The sequence below is a fragment of the Gossypium arboreum genome, chromosome 9 (assembly GCF_025698485.1).
Source record: "Gossypium arboreum isolate Shixiya-1 chromosome 9, ASM2569848v2, whole genome shotgun sequence".
Classification (NCBI taxonomy): domain Eukaryota; kingdom Viridiplantae; phylum Streptophyta; class Magnoliopsida; order Malvales; family Malvaceae; genus Gossypium; species Gossypium arboreum.
The window spans coordinates 57,081,961-57,097,736 of record NC_069078.1 but is presented as its reverse complement, the minus strand read 5'-3'; the positions used below and the strand labels follow the sequence as shown (position 1 = coordinate 57,097,736).

The 15,776-nt window shown below is 37.6% G+C and overlaps 1 non-coding gene across 1 annotated transcript; it reads right to left on the bottom strand.

Moving 5' to 3' along the window:
• Positions 1 to 12,413: 12,413 nt before the first annotated feature.
• On the bottom strand, positions 12,414 to 12,520 carry LOC128281106 (small nucleolar RNA R71). The gene has a single exon (XR_008271321.1). It is a non-coding gene; the product is annotated as a small nucleolar RNA R71 (small nucleolar RNA).
• Positions 12,521 to 15,776: the final 3,256 nt, after the last annotated feature.

The window sequence follows — 15,776 nt, the reverse complement described above, 5'->3', positions numbered from 1 at the left end:
CCCTCCTGTGGTGGTGGTCCTCCTCACCGTGGTTGGACATCCCTTTGCTCTGCAGCTAGCTCCTGAGCTGTCCTCCGAGGACACTCTCTAAACTTATGCTCCTTAGACCCACATCGAAAACATGCTCCAGTTCATTTCCAGCACTCCCCCATATGCACCTTTCCACAGTCCCTGCAAGCCTGCGGTCTATAAGTATTTACTGGAACTGCTCGAACCGGTTCCTCCATCCTTGCTCTTTTAACATTTCGATTCGTGGCACTTGAGGGTCTAAAATCCCTCTTGAATCTGGGTCGATCCTTCTCACAATTCTGTCGCTCAGTCAGCTTCACCTCCTCAGCTATCTTAGTCTTCTCTACCAATGCAGCAAAACCACGCTCCCTCTGTGGAGCTATCAATATTCTAAGCTCATCGCGGAGACCATCCTCAAATCGGACACTGCGCTCATATTCAGTTGCCACTATCCTCCTAGCATATCGACTCAACCTCAAAAATTCTGCCTCATACTCTGCCACAGTCTTATCACCCTGAGTCAGATTCAAGAATTCCTTCCGACGAGCATCCACATAACTAGCTCCAACATACCTCGCCTTAAAAGTAGTTTTGAACAATTCCCAAGTTACCTGCTCAATTGGGGTACTCTCCCTTACGGTGATCCACCATCGGTATGCCTCGTCACGTAGCAGCGACACAGCTCCTTTCAACTTTTGCTCCACTGAACAGTCTAGATCGTCCATGATCCGTTCTGTTACCTCTAGCCAATATTCTGCCACATTTGGGGCTACTCCAGATACACCCCTAAATACTTCTGCTCCGTTGACCCGGAATCGCTTCGATATAGACCCCCTATTCACTGTCCCAGTACTAGCTCCAGCAACTCTTTCTAAAACCCTTAACATGGCTTGGGACAAAGCATCATCTCTCGCAACCCGATCATAAGACCCAGTCTCCATTGCTTGTGGCACAGATGCCTCCTCAGCTGGCCTATGCCCTGAGGATGAAGATTCAGCTTGCACCCTTCCGCGACCACGTCTGCGTCCTCGTCCACGAACTCCTCTTGTACTCATATCAACTTATCTGATTTACGAATTTTATGAAATTAGTATAATCTTCCACTGTTTATTAAGAAAATGTCTTATAGAAATGTAGCAGTTCAAGAATTGTTTTCGTATCGTCGTAGTCTTGCTACAGTCTCATTTCTACCGTTTCACAGTTTTACCCTATCTATAGTATTATAGTAGAGTCTCAGCACTATTCATAATATCATATCATATATCGTAAAGAAAATATACTTACAGACTTGGTGCTGAGGATTCAGTGCGCCATTTCTTTCTCCAATCCAGAACTTGAAAACCATGTTTTTAATCACCGAAAATAGAAATTTAAAAACTTTGATTTCAAAATACCCTTTATTTTGAACTCTTGATTTAAAACAGAAAAAATTTGGACCATTTTAACATGTATACTCTGTAAAACATCTTTGAAAAGAATTTTCAAAAACCATTTCCAAAAATACCCTTCTTAAGCCTAAGTTTTCGAAAAATTTTTGAACCTGATCCACAGCCGAGTTGTTGCAACCTAGGCTCTGATACCACTAAATGTAACACCCCAAACCTGGCCCAGACGTTACAGCCGAATCTGAAGTGGCACATTGGAGTTGAAAACCCACGTTCCGTTTTGGTGTTTTAAAAACCATATATTTTGTTGAGTTAACAAAGTGTATGGAAGCTGTGCACCAAGTAGGTATCCGAGACAGAGGAGGTGAGCCATGAAGGCTGCTTAAGTACCAAGCTCTTTGATTGGATCTAATCCTAGACATGCCCACAACCATAGCCACACTTTGTTATATCATGTTTAAATTGGTTTCAAGTGGACGTCTTTGATAAATCGATTAATCGTGGCGTTGAGATATTTTGGAAACAAGTATCGTTTTGAAAACACGTCCTAAGTCTAGCCCATTTTGAATAATTATCAACCAGGTTTAAAGTTATTAAAAATAAAATAATCCCGAAAAGAAATAAAAGAAAAGTTAAAATGGGCTTATTACAACCCAAAAATAAATAATAATTAAAGGAAATTCAATAAAAACCAACGCTTATTTAAAAGTCCAAAGACGATCACCATGGCTACTCTGAATCCCCTCGGGCCCAAGTCCCCACATCAAGGCTCACCTGCGAGGTTAAGGAGAGGGAGTGAGTTTGGAAAGTCAGTGTGCAACAAGCCCCTTTCAGAGCCCAAAATAATAATAGCCTGTTGGGCCTAAACCCAAATCCAATCTCAACATGCACTGGGCCGTAGCCCTTTTCATATTTCATATTTCATAACACTGGGCCGAAGCCTTTTTATATTTCATATTACTGGGCCGAAGCCTTTACTGTAAACGGTATGGCCCATAGGCCCATTTCAAAATCACATGTAATGTCAATGAGAGAATGCAAGACCATTTGGGGAGACTACTCAACCCACCATCCGCTACTCTCCACCCGTACCAACCAACACACCATGTGGGATTAACTCGACCCACCCGCCATAACTTTCCCTTTGGCAAGATAGTTGCTTTATCATATAACTGGAGGCCTAGCCTCTTTTAATAACTGGGCAAAGCCCTTTTAATAAACTGGGGCATAAGCCCTTTTAATAACTGGGGCATAAGCCCTTTATCATAACTGGGGCATAAGCCCTTTTACACTTCCTCCATCCATATAAAAACCCAACCCAATGCATTTATGAATACATCACGTGCATATCATACATATCATGTGCATAGCATACATGTCATGTGCATATCATACATACCATGTTTACTAAAATCCCATGTATCAAAATTTACGTTTAAACCTTAAGGGTATAATGGTCATTTTTACTTAGGGAAAAAACGGTCATTTTCATATTATAAGGGTAATATCGTAATTTTACCAAAAATTAGGGATTTTTCCATGTTCATCATCAGTTACTAACTATTCATTTGTTTAAACAGCGCTTCTGGCCCACTTTTAGCGAAACCGAGTTATTGGGCCTAAAACCCCTAATGGGCCCTACTTAGCCGATTTTGTCATCTAGGCCCATTTAGCCTATATCCATAACAGTATTAACAGTCTTAACATGCAATTTAACAGATATCTGTTTTCTACCAATTTTCCCAAATGGGCCCGAAAGCCTATTGGGCCCTATTACAGCCCCTCGAGGCCCAACTTACCGTGAATGCCAAAAATCACGATCTTACCGTTTCCATTGTTCCCGATCATCATCTCATCGATTCTAACTAACTAGTGAGCGTTAAGCTTGCTCACAAGTCCTCGAAATGCCGAATTTTGGCATTTGACTTTCGCATTTATCGCTTTAAGCTATGAAAAGGGTTCGTTACACACTGCTTGGCGATATTCCTCGGCGAGATCTCCTACACGATTTCTCCTATATTCCACCGTTAATAAATCAGCTTCCATTAATTGACCCAAAATAAGTACCATCTTATATTAGTACTTACACATTCGGCCACCATCCAAAATGGCCTTAAGAACCTTACCTTGCCGATATTGATTGACTAGATCTAGCCACTCCGGAGATCCAAGCTGATTCAAGTTGACACTACGCCTTGCTACTCCTCCACTATAGAAATCATAAAAATATTAAAAGAAGAACCCCCCAAAAACCTATACCCATATTCGGCCACCTCCCTAAATTATAGGGTTTCGGCTTTTGCCAACAGTTACTCTAAGAGTCATTTAGAGTTTGAGCACTTACCACAGTCTTTCTTCTCTTGAACCCGTATGCCTAAAAAGTAAAGGAAATGAACGCCAACAATTGAAAAGTAAAGAAAAGGTTGCTGGTCACAAAGAATCGGCACCCTCCTATCTTCACTGATTTCGGCTTTTGCGGTATTTCGGCAGAAGTAGAGATAAAGGAAAGAAACAATGGGTGAATGGAGGGAATAGTGGGCTGGTTTGAAAGAAGGAGAAGGAATAAAAGATGGAAGAAGAGATGGTAGATTCGGCTGCAAAAGAAAAAGAGAGAAAAAGACTAATCCTCCAGGGAGAAAACGGCACACAAATACCTAAGTGCCGAAAATCCCTAACTAAACCCCTCTGCCGAAAATCCCCCCTCCAATCTCCCTTATTCGGCCAACTCTATCTTCATATCAAATCCCTAAAATCTCTCCCCTTATCCCTCCTTAATCCTTGCATTTGATTTGATCCAAACTCTCTTCTTACAGAATCCACTTGGGAATCGATCCTAGGTCTTCCTCTATGCTCCACACGCCACCTTTTTAGGAGCTTAGTGGCGTCACCCTTGCCACTTTACTAGAGCTCTTTTTGTGTTACATTTCTCCGACAACTTTACCTAAGGTCACCTAGCCAGGACCCCTAACTCCTAAGTCCAAAATTTAAAAATTCTACCAGGTTTTGGCCAACTCATGGGCCTTCCATAAGCCCATTTACATACCCAAATTATGAATTCCATAATCACATACCAAATTTTAGAAACTTACTTAATATATCAAGAATCGCGAAAAACCCGAAAATCGGGATGTTACATAAGAGATAATATATGGAAAAATATAACATATAATAAAATTTATAAACGAAATATATAATAATATAAACAATATGATAAGTATTATATAAAATAATATATATATAATAAAATATAGGTAACATAATATATAATAATTTATAATAATATAATAAATAATATACAAAAAATAATATATGCACTTTTATATAACCAATGTTTATAAAAATATATATAGTATTTAGAATAAATTGAATTTATAAAAAAAATTTAATTTAATTTAAAAATTTAGGTTAATTACGAATAAATGAATATTTTTGGGCCAAATTAAAAGGCGCGTTAAATAAGTGGGACTCATTGGGCAATTAGCCCTTATCCCAGAAAATGACGTCGTTGCTCAGAATAGATTTTAATGGACGCTGGGACTAAATTGGCATACACGTAAAAATTTAGGGCCAATTTAAAATAAAAATAAAAATGAAATTAAAAATTTTTGAAAAACGGAGGGATCAATTGGGCAATTTGCCCATTTACCAAAAACACGCAGATCCTTCCCCGAGTCACGGGTCAACACGTGGATCCTCTACTTAAACGGTGTCGTTTTAGTGCTTATTGAATTAAGCAAAACGACGCCGTTTTCGTAATGCTATATATGTCAAAATCTAACCCAAAATTCATTTTACAATGGGTTTTAAAAAAAAAAAGTTTTGAAATTCTCTGAAAGGGAGAAGAGAGTCCCCAGCTTCGGCCTCCGGCCACTAAGCAGCACATGCCCACGCGCCACACGCGCCACTTCCCACGGTGGTCAGAGGGTTAAAAACCCTCGTCCCTTCAAGCGAAACACAGGTAACCTCTTCTTCCTTTTAAATATCAACAGTTTTTTGCAAAAACAATTCGTATACTCATTGAAAAATAAATAACAGAGTATGAAATTTAAATCACCTTTTTAAAGAAACTGCTTGAACTTCTCTGAATATTCGTATATTTTTTCTCTTTTGTATATATTTCGTATGTATAAAAAAAAACCCTAATTACAAATCTGAAGAAAGGCTTTATAGCCTTTAGACTATCCATGTTTAGGAAAGAAATCTTTGATTTCTTTCCTTGTTTGTTTTAGTTTATCTACTGCTATTTCTTGCCATTTTTGTCTATTTGGTTTCCTTTTCTGCTCCACTTTTCTTTTCCGTGTCTGTTGGTTTCCTTTTTCTGTCTTGCAGGTACCAAAAATCCGGTAAAGATCACATTGTGGATGCGAATCTTACCTGGTGACCACAGGACAGCCTCTGCTGCGAAGATCTCAGCACCGATGGAGGCGCAAAGGTCAGTGGTGAGGCCTGAGATCACGGCGCACTGATAGTGGTGATGTTTAAACCACTGGATCGTTGTGAGGTAAACGGCGGTGACGTACGGAGTGCCCAAAGCCTCTGGTCAGTGCTTTGATGGGATCTCGTATGAGGTGACCATCGATCTGACCAGCATTGATGAGGGTTAGCTGGGGTGACGTGAGGGGACAAGGCTATTGATGGCCCTTGCTTCAGGAGTTGGAACGGCTCTAACGTGGTGAAGCTTCTGGAACTGCTCCTGCCGTGCTGAGGTTCCAAGGAAACCCTAAGGCTTCCTGCTGATGTTTTAAGTCATTGGGCCTTTTGGGCCCGAGTGACTTGGGTTTGTAGTAGATTGGTTTGGGTAGTGGGTCTATTTGTAAGGGTATTGGGTTTGGACTTTTTAACGAACTTTTAAAATAAATAAATATTCATATATTCATTTATTTTTTGTTTTTGGTTTTAAGGCCCGGGCAAATTTGGGCTGCTACATATATCATGATGCTAGAGTGTCTTTCAACTATGGTCTTACTCATCCCTATCATGATGTCATAACATTTTCCAGCTATGGTCTTACTCTTTTTAGGCATATAGCCTTCGATCGGTCCCATGGCCTAGCCATGATATTTATTTTCTTTTCTCCTTGTAATCTATCCATTCTACCATTCACCATCCTAACCTTAATACTTCAACACAACAGTGTCCCTCCGTAAGGCCCGAAGCTTTATGCATTACGGGTGCATGCAACAACACCGTATGGCGGCATATAATAAAATTACCTCTTTCCTATTTTCCCTTCCTAACTCTACCTAAACCCAAAAATGTTTCTGTTACATGCATTAAATACATTTCATGGATGCAATACCATGGAATCATAGATAATTCATGCAACCTTACAAAATACATAACATTTCAAGGTTTTGAGTGTAGAAACTCACCTAATGTTTTCTGGCCTTGTCCACTTAGATTTTCCTCATGCCAAAGCTTCCACTCCTAATGGCTAAGCAAGTCAACCAATTTATAGGTTAAACTTAGAAATCCCAGTTTGTACTTAGTTTTTCCAAAAGCATGCAAAATATTTAAAATGGTTTCTGGAAGACCTTAACTTTGGTCCATAAATAATACGTACACTAAGGGACTTAGAACCTTACCAACTTACTAGATTCTCCAATTTTCCAACTTAAACCTCACAACCACTGCTTCATGCAAAGTTTTCTTTAATCATCACTTCCTTAAACCAACTAAGGAAGAAGATGAATAAGGGAATAGAATGAAATAGATTAGAAAATAAGTCTCCGAGGAAGTCATTTCCCCGCTATATATAACCATTCTTGCACGGTCTTCAATCATTTAGAAACCATCCATTAGAAATCATTTTGTCCCCCAGTAAGGAACCAACTAGTTCTAATCCAACTGAACTAGGTTTAGATTTCAACCATGCTCTATTTTGTTTCTAACTTTTCCTAATTTTTTAGTAGAGGCCGTTAGTTTATAGTCTCTTTCAATTTGACCCTAAATGTTCTAAATTTTATAGTTTAAAGGAAACCGAGTATGATAGCTCTCCCACCCTGAAAAATAATTTCTTCCTTAAAATTTCCTGTCACGTTCATCCTTAGAGGTGAACTTAGAGAAACTCTCCTTTATCCTTACCTTTTCTCGACTTATAGAACTCTTAACTTGGGTCCTCATTCAAAGATTCACGCTGTTCTTGCTCTACCCATTTTGCGAAACCCTTCAACCCTTAATGAATTATTGATACTGTCGCATTGGGTAGTATCTAACCATTTCGATGTTAGATGTATCCTAGTCCACAACATCCCTTAAATCCAAATTTTGGCGGATGCTATGAAGTGGACATCGCTTGCCAGATATCTTATTAACCTTGATTCTGGTGGATAGTCAGCAATTTCTAGATTCGTTTATGCGCCAACCCTACCCACCTAATGGGTTAGTTCCTTTCCTATCACAGAGTAGTTAGGCTTGCCCACTAAATGTTTTCATCCTCACCTTGGAGAGGTATCGAGCTTAGCGCTCGAATCTCAAAGTTCTACTTCAATGGTGATGAAACCTTTTTAGCATTTCTCGAAAAGACTCGTATTGAAAATTCTTATGGTTGTTCTTATAGGCAACGATTGGCTATTATTCTTGCCTTAGGAATCCTAAAGGATTTCTTTTGAATCCTAAAGGATTTCTTTTCTTCCTATGCCAACAGGAGTTCCTCATATATTGGTGGTTTCGAACTTTATTTACCATCCATTAAATTTTTGTAACTTCCCATACACACTTTTAGGTTATAAATAGACCATAATATCAATAGGGAAATTCTTAAGCCTACCTTCCCTTAACTTGTTCAGACTTTTTTATTATCTTTTACCTTTTTCCCTACTATCTTCCTTTTTCTAATCCCTTTACATTACTAGGGTGCAGTCCCCGACCACTTCCGACATAATATCTCGTAACTAAATCCCATTATTCCCCGCCTTACTTACATGCCCATTGGCTAACCTCTCAACAGGTAACACAGACAAGATAATGATTCTTAGCTTATTGGAACATATTCATTGATTATATTATGGTGGGTTATTCGTCACCCCAAGAAATTTATTTTTCCTACTTTGGTTCTATTCTCAAGTCCAATACGAGGAAAGTGTTCGCTAGATGCGACCATTGGCTACCTCCTCCTCCTTGGGAGGAGACGTTTTATCACACAAGTCTACATACTTTCCCTATTTTCCATCATTCTAGAACAAGGCAAGTGTTTACTTCAAGGACCGAGAGAGTTCTATTTGCCCCTTCTCATTGCCTTTTTAGCGCATACTCTTTCTATCCAACAGAGTCAGCCGACTCATTTTAGAGGTTGGAAACTACACATGGATTCTTACTTGGACCCTACTCAATGAAGCTCCTTCTAACAAGAAGTCTCGTCTGTCTCTGGGGAGAGACCCAACTAGTGTCACTCAGTTCCCATTAAATAAGGATTTTGTAATGCCCTAAATTTCTTAACTTTGTTTCTGTAAATTTTGACACAAATGTATATCTGCTTCATTGGTTAAGTGTTCTGGGTGTGTGTATGAGGTCTTGGGTTCAAGTCCTACTTTTTGGAAAATTTTGTTATTTTTCATCCTAGCCTTATCCTTGTTGGGTTGGCTTATGTGATATTGTTTGTAAACTCACATTAGAATAAGTTTGTTGGTTCAAGTGGTAAGGAGTTAGCTTACACTGAGGTTTCCTGTTTGAATCCTCATGCGAGCGTGGATGTTAATTTTTGTTTTGGTTGTCTGATAGAGTTTAGGTGGGGCTAGAATTCTGAGGTGGTTGGATTTGGTTAGTGGAGTAGTGAGGAGTGAGAGAGATATTAGGAATATGTTACAAATTTTTTTAATTTTTTTTCTTTTCCCAAAAACTCTTTCCTTCTGATGTTTCTTTTTTTCTTCCCCTGTCAAAATTCCCTTTTCTTTTTCTTTTTGATTTTTTCCATAACCTCCCTTTCAATCGCGATATTTTGAACTTTTGAACTCTTTTTGTGCCTGGAAAAGTGTAGGTAGTGAGTTTTTCCTCAAATTGAAGGTAATTGTTTTTAAGTTGTTCTAAATCGATTCTGTTCTGTTTGATAATGTGATTTTGGGTTGTTGGCAGCAAATCGTGAGGAATGAAATTCTACTACTGTAGAATCGTAGTAGGGTTTGTTCGAGGAGTTGTGTAAGTAACGAACACTTGAATTTCACTATTTTCGGTTTCATTGGTTCAATTTAATTGAGGATGAAAACTAATTTTGAGAGCATGTAATGTCGATTTTTAGGTTCTGGTGGGCTCGAGATTGTAGTACAATCAAAACCGAACTAGGTGTGTAACGTAAACGTGAGAAATCGACTTTCGACAAAAGCTGAAAAAGGGGTCTGTCGATGCCACATGGGCGTGTGCTCGGCCGTGTGACAGGTGAGTGTTTGGCCATGTGGGCCATAATGGCTACGAAAAATTAGGCATGTGGGCTACACGGTGTGTGGGCCCACACGGACATGTGGAAACATAACAATATACATACTTTTTCATGCCCTTTTTAACTCAAATTCATGCAGTTTCGGTAAAATTCTTGTCGAGAAATACATAATTATTATATAATAATTAAATTGCACTCAAATTATTAACATGTTTAATTTTAATTAATTTTATATCAAATTTTTATTAATTTTGATTATTTTCAACAGATTTGCACAAAGGGCAAAAAATGGCTCGACAAACACTGTTAGAACCACAAAACCGAGAATCAATTTTGAAGCATCAAGGAAAATTAAATTTTCAGCCTAATACGATCTAAATTATGAATATTAAATCATAATATAATTAATTTCAATTTTAAAACAATTTAATTTGGGTTAAATAAATTATTGTTAATTAATTATGAAAAGAGGCCCAGTTGAGCTAAACCGAGAAAACCTATCCAACTGAGGACTGGCCAGCCCAAAACCATCCCACATGCTGACCTAATCAGTTTCTTTTCCAGATTATTTGGCTTGCAAAATAGCCATTGAAGACTCCTTCAATTTGCATTCAAACCCCTCCACTATTTATACCTTTCTAGACTTGCCCAAACCTTAAAATAACAAGTTTGAAACCTTTAAACTTGCCACATGTATGGCCGGCCATGGGGGGACTCTATGGCTGTTGATTTCTTCTATTTTTAGAAGCCATCCGAACGTATAAATACCCCATTGGTGGCTCACCTCAAACACAACTCAAACCCATTCATTTCTTTACTTCTCCCTCACGTTTCTCTCTTCATTCCCTTCCATTGTTCTTCATTTTCTTCCCTTTCCTTTGCCAATTTCACCTCTTGAAAAAGAGTCCTTCATCCATCATTTGGGGTAGTATTCAAGTGTTCATGGAAGCCTCGGTTCAACAAGAGCAAGCGAGGAAGGAGGAGCGGAGCAAACTAGTCAAGCCTCAGAGAAACACCAGATTTGATTCTTGTTCCTTATCATTTTTAATTTTATTGTCGTTGTTATGAACATGTCTATGAATATTTGTGATGTTTATATGTTTAATTTAAATAATATGGCTTAAATTTAGTTCGTGTTAGGTTGATTGCATTTCGTCTACTTGAGTAATTAAAATTGTGTTTGTGTTGCTATAGGTCTCTGTAAGATGTTTGATTAAGTAAAACCATAACTAAGTTATTCTTGCATTACAATTGTAAGGTAACTAATGAATTAATTATTTAAAGGGACTAGAATTTTCTTTTATTGACAAAATACTTAATCAGTGCATGTTTAATCATCTAAGGTAGCTGAAGGTTAAATTAGCAATGGTATCTAATGATATATTAGCCTTGCATAACGTGCAAGATTATTGTGATTAAACTGTTTCAAGGTAGGAATACATTGTTACCTCACATAATCTTTTTTGTGTTTATGAGATTGAATTAATTGTTTGAACTCTATGCACAGGAGATTATTTTAATTTCATAAGTATGTATGTGCATTAACACATTTTCTTATTAAAATTTGTTTAATCGGTTGAATTGGCATAGAGATATAGTCAAAAGATAAATGGATTTTGGTAGGTAAGTATGTTCATAAGTTAGAAAATTAGTGAGTTGCCGTAAATTTATTCGTAACAACATAAACATGAAGTTTAATAATTCTAAGTTAAGAAATGTAATTAATCTAATACAATTATGTCATCTTGATTAAAATCATCTTTTAAAATTGTGCATTGGAACTTTTATTTTATTGTTTTATTTAGTGAAAATCCTAATTTTTAATCACCTCCTCAAATCAAAGTATTTTTCTTCACCTAAGTGTTTTAAATTGCATTCATAAATAATTCTTTTCACAGTCCCTGTGGGTACTATAACTTAACATTTACTTGTCACTTATTACTTGTGATTGTGTACACTTGCACATTTCTGTCGTTCCAAGTTTTTGGCACCGTTGCTGGGGACTGTTTTAAAAGTCATTTTTTGTGAATTTGTTAATTTTTCATTTTGGTTTATTTTTTATTCAATATTAAATTAATTTTTTTTGTGTTTGTTTCATGTGTTTATGAGTATTGATCGAATTATTGATTTACTCCCCGTAGACCCTGAGATTGAAAGAACTATTCGACAATGAAGAAGACAAGCAAGTCAGAAAAGGACCAAAGAGATGAACTATGAAAATTCAAATCATGGAAACAGAGCAAACCCTACTCGAAATGCTATCCTTATTGCTGAGGAAGGGATAGAGCTCTGAGATAGTATGCCATGCCAGTATTTCATGATCTTAATCTGGGTATTAGGAGACTCGAAATCGAAGCACAACAATTCGAGCTAAAGCAAGTCATTTCTAGATGCTTCAGACAGTAGGCCAATTCAGTGGAATGCCTACTGAAGATCCTCACCTTCACTTAAGACTACTCATAGAGGTGAGCGATTCTTTCAAGTTAGCTGGAGAACCAGAAGATGCACTACGATTAAAGCTGTTCTCATATTCGCTAAGGGACAAAGCTTAAGCCTGGTTGAACTCATTGCCACAAAATTCCATTTCTACATGGCAAAAGTTAGCAGAAAGATTCTTCACGAAGTATTTCCCACCTAGCAAGAATGCTAAGTTGAGGAATGAAATCAGTACTTTCCAACAAATGGATGATGAGTCCTTGTATGAGGCGTGGGAATGGTACAAATAATTATTACAAAAGTGTCCTCATCATGGAATCCCTTATTGCATCCAACTTAAGACATTTTATAACGATCTCAATGCTCACACGAGGATGGTAGTGGACGCCTCTGGTAATGGTGCTATCATTTCTTAGTCTTATAATAAAGCTTATGAAATCATTGAGAGGATTGCCAATAACAATTATCAATGGCCAACCAATCGAGCAGTGTCAAGAAGATGAGTCGCTAGAATACTTGAAGTGGATCCACTTACTTTAGTCACATATTAGGTATCTTCGATTTCCTCAATGCTTAAAAATTTTACCACTAATGGGTTTAATAGTTTTACAGCACAGCCATCGAATCAATTTGAAAATATAGCCTGTGTCCATTGTGGGGAAAGACATCTATTAGAAGAATTTCCATCAAACCTAGAATCCATGTATTACATGGGTAACAAAAACCAAAATCGAGGAAGTCAACAACTACAATCTAATTCCTATAACCCATCGTGGTGAAACTACCCTAATTTCTCCTAGAGTAACTAAGGGGCTGGACCCAGTAACACATACACCCAACCTAGAATGACCCAGATACCTATTTTTACCTAACAAGTTCAGAAACAACCTTAAGTTCAACCATCCAATGGCTTAGAAAACTTGTTGAAGGAATACATAGCCAAGAATGATGCCTTAATCTAAAGCCAAGCAGGTACATTGAAAAACCTAGAAAACTAAATGGGCCAGGCTACAACTGAACTCAAAAACTGACCACAAGGTACTTTGCCTAGTGATATGGAGAATCCGAGGAACCCTAAGAATGAGCATTGTAAAGCGTTGACACTAAGTAGTGGAAAGACATTAGTGCCCAACAGTATCGAAGTTGAAGAGGAGCCAACTAATGCTGAATAACCAGTGGAAGTTCAACTGAGTGTTGAAATTCTAGTTTCACCAGAACCAAAATCTACAAAAATTGATAAGGTAATCCCTAAATCGGTTAATTTTAATATACTAACAACTTCGTTAGATGTAGAATTGCCACAGAAGATGAACCAACTAGTTCCAGTAAAGAATCCTCCACCACCCTACCCTCAAAGACTTTAGAAGTAGAAACAAGAAGTCCAATTCAAGAAGTTCTTAGATGTAGTCAAGCAATTTCATATCAATATTCCGTTGCTTGAAGCACTTGAACAAATGCTAAACTATGTCAAATTCATGAAGGACATCCTATCTAAAAAACAAGACTTGGAGAATTTGAAACGGTAACCTTGACAAAGGAATGCAATGCATATCTTCAAGACAAACTACACCCAAAGTTGAAAGATCCTGAATGTTTTACCATACCTTGCAACATTAGAGCAAGATATTATGGTAAAGAACTATGTGATTTGGGTGCGAGTATCAAGTTCATGCCTATGTTACTATTTAGGAAGTTAGGGATAGGTGAAGTTAGACCTACAATGGTTACACTTCAATTTGCAGATTGATCTTTAGCACATCCACAAGGAAAAATCGAGGATGTATTGGTACGTGTAAATATATTTATTTTTCCTACAGACTTTGTTATTCTAGACTTTGAAGCAGATAAAAAGTGTCAATCATTCTAGGAAGGCCTTTCCTAGGAACTAGAAGAACCTTTATTGATGCGCAGAAGGGCGAGCTCACTATGCATGTTCAGGATGATCAAGTAACATTTTATATTTTTAAGTCTATGAAATTTCCTAACACAATTGATGATTGTTCTGCAGTATCCAATTTAGAGGAATTAATCATGGAAAGAGAACTTAACTATGTTGAGGACCCGTTGGAGCAAATTTTGACATCAGACCCTCCAACTGATGAAGAGGAGGATGAATACTTAGCTTTGCTAGAAGCTAATAAAAGAGGATTTAATCCACAATCCTGCTTTGAATCTTTGGAGTTAGAAAATAGGGATTATGCCCAACCAAAAGTGTAAATCGAGGAACCACCTAAATTAGAACTCAAGGTACTTCCCTCACATTTAAAATATGTTTATTTAGGTAACGCTTCTATTTTTCCTGTGATTATTTCAATGGAATTAACCGTAGAGCAATACGAGAAACTCATCCAAGTATTGAAATAATTCAAGAAGGCTATTGGATGAACCATAGCCGATATTTTTTGCATTAGTTCATCTATATGCATGCACAAAATCATCTTGGAAGATGGCAAGAAAGGGACGATCGATGGACAATAAAGATTGAACCCCATCATGAAGGATGAGGTAAAGAAGGAAATCATCAAGTGGTTAGATGCGAGTATAATTTATCCCATCTTAGATAGTTCATGGGGAGGTCCAGTCCAGTACGTGCCAAAGAAAGAGGTATTACAGTCGTTGAGAACGAGAATAACGAGTTGATATTGACTAGAATAGTTACGGGATGGAGAATTTGCATCGATTACCAGAAACTGAACAAGGCAACTAGGAAAGATCACTTTCCTTTGCCGTTTTTGGACCAGATGTTGGATAAACTCATGGGGCGAGACTATTACTAATTTCTCAATGGATACTCGGCGTATAATCAGATTACAATAGCACTAGAAGATCAACACAAGACAACATTCAGTTGCCCATACGGTACATTTGCATTCAGACGCATGCCATTTGGTTTATGTAATGCACTTACTACATTTCAAAAATGTATGATGCCTATTTTTACTAGTATGGTTGAGAAATACTTGGAAGTGTTTATGGATGATTTTTCAGTATTTGGAGACACTTATGATGATTGCTTAGCCAATCTAGCCAAGGTACTAAGGTGATACGAAGAAACAAACCTCATACTCAACTAGGAAAAGTGTCATTTCATGGTACGAGAAGGTATTGTTCTAGGGCATCGGATAACGAGACATAGAATCGAGGTAAATAAAGCAAAGGTAGATGTTATGGAGAAACTCCCACCTCTAACATTTGTAAAAGGTGTTAGGAGCTTTTTGTGCCACTCTGGTTTCTATCGAAGATTTATCAATGACTTCTCCAAAATTGCTAAACCCTTATGCAAGTTATTGGAGAAGGACATGATGTTCAAATTTGATGAGGAGTGCTTAAGAGCTTTCAAATATTTGAAGAGTTAGTTAGTTTCAGCACCCATAATAGTCACACCAAACTGGGATTTTCCATTTGAACTTAAGTGTTACGCAAGTGACTTTGCGATAGGAGCTATCATAGGCCAGCTAAGGAACAAATTTTTTCATCCCATCTACTACACAAGTTGGACTCTAACGGGAGCTCAATTGAATTATACAGTAACAAATAAATAACTACTTGCTATTGTGTTTGCTTTTGACAAGTTT